This window comes from Notolabrus celidotus, chromosome 6 (genome assembly GCF_009762535.1).
Source record: "Notolabrus celidotus isolate fNotCel1 chromosome 6, fNotCel1.pri, whole genome shotgun sequence".
Classification (NCBI taxonomy): Eukaryota; Metazoa; Chordata; class Actinopteri; order Labriformes; family Labridae; genus Notolabrus; species Notolabrus celidotus.
This window is the reverse complement of record NC_048277.1, coordinates 2949008-2950821: the sequence shown is the minus strand read 5'-3', so window position 1 is coordinate 2950821 and position 1814 is coordinate 2949008. Positions and strand designations below refer to the sequence as shown.

General features: G+C 43.1%; 1 long non-coding RNA gene across 1 annotated transcript in view; it reads right to left on the bottom strand.

Annotated features, from left to right (window-relative positions):
* Positions 1-1203, bottom strand: part of LOC117814852 — a 28229-nt gene extending 27026 nt beyond the window's left edge. Inside the window, exons 1-2 of the long non-coding RNA XR_004631653.1 lie at positions 1129-1203; positions 816-883 (exon numbers count right to left, since the gene is read on the bottom strand). This is a non-coding gene — a long non-coding RNA (uncharacterized LOC117814852). The remainder of the gene's footprint in view (positions 1-815; positions 884-1128) is intronic.
* Positions 1204-1814: the final 611 nt, after the last annotated feature.

Genomic DNA, 1814 nt, shown 5'->3' with positions numbered 1-1814 from the left:
TCTTGGCCTTCACACTTGTCATGCTGTTACCACAAGCCTCCTTTAGCTCCTCTTGGAGACTGTTTCAACTCGTTTATTCAATCAGAGATCAACTTTTATTCAATGATCTGTCTATTTTAAAATGTTAAGAGCACATGAGTGTCTCTATCTGTGCTCACAGTGTGTGTTTGGGTTCAGTTAGTATCACTACTCTACTCTCCTTCATGTCCGCGCTGAAGGACTCCAGCTCAGCTGTGGAGCTGTCCGCCGCTGCGGTGCTGAAATCTGTTCTGTTTTAAACACATCCACCACAACCTTTGAGTCTGTTTTAGAATACTCTAAAAACTACCAGGTGTAACATTTTAGGAGATTATAAACGCTTTGAACTCTTCTTCACTTTAGCAGCTTCAGATTATGATGAGCATTAGTGAAAGGCATTTTGAGCTTCACCTCTTATCTCTATACCCCGCTTAAATGTGTCTGAGCTGGAAGAGACAGGCCGGATATTGATTCACTCTGAGGGTTCAGCATCGAGCTGTTGTCATTTGACCCCATGGAACCCAAACAGGATGCGGGACCCGGTGAATAAATACAAATAATACAAATTGCTCAAAATGAATAAAAAAACAAGCAGATAAACATAAAAATCAATACATGCTTCTTCTCCTTTTTTTTTTTTTTTTTTTTAATCTCGTTATGCCGAAATGATAATCTGTAGAAACTCAGCATGAGGATCAAACTGGCCTTTTAGTACCAGATCAGACACGAAGCTGAGACTCACTTCGGGGAAGCTGCCCACCTGTTTCTAACTCTAAAGTGTTCTTGGCTGCACATACCTGTTGATATCCTACATGTCAGTCAGCCCCTCCAGCGCTGTGTCCTTCTCATCATCACACCATAACACCTGGAACATGAGAAAGAAAGGATAGAATCAGGTAGGAAAACAGAGTGATATCTGTCATCTGTCATTTAGCTTGTTCAAAGTGTTCAGAATAAGGTTTAGAACGCGCTCTTCCTCCGCGTGCCGTGTTACCTCTTTATTGTAAGTGCTGGCTCTTAACTAGCACAGCGCGTTCCTTTCTTACAGCATATAATATTTTTAACCCTCTGTACTTTTGCAAGTAAAACGCAGGATGTCATGAGTCTCACCTGGTCGCTGTGAGTCCGGCTCCTCTCCTGCTGCTGCTGCTGCTGCCGCCGTGTTGCCTGCACGGGTGGAGAGAGGGAGAGGTGCGCTGAGTCTGGAGATGAGTACTACCCTCCGGTGCGGCGCTGCCTGCTCCTTTAAAAGCCTCCAGTGGTCCAATAGGAGGTCTGTCCTGACGTCACCCATTCGGACTCAGTTTAGACTAAATCGGCATTATTTCTTAGACATAAGAAAAACACTTCAGCGCGAAATAAGCGCGTCTTTTCTCTCCAGGGAATTTGATCATTGTCATTTTCTTATAATACTTTATTTGTTCTTTTTCTCTTCTCTTTAATGAAATGATATTCAGCCGTGTGATTTTATTTCTGCTCATGCACTTGGTCCGAAGGGCCTCTGCAAAGAAACAATAGACTACTTCTGTGTGCGGACTTCAAACAGAGGACATTTAGTCAAACTCATGAACCCAGCTTGGTGATGTCCTTTGAGGAGGTGAATCCAGGTTAAAAAGCACACCGTGCGTTTTGATGTTAATGCACCAAGAGGAAGACGCACTGACACAAATAGAGGTGAGCTCCAAATGTTGAACCAGGACGGGCAACATATCTGGATCATCAATAGTTCTAGGCTCATGCCCTTCTAGAGTAATACATTCAATAGATGATTGTATTTATATAGAGTTGAGGTAACT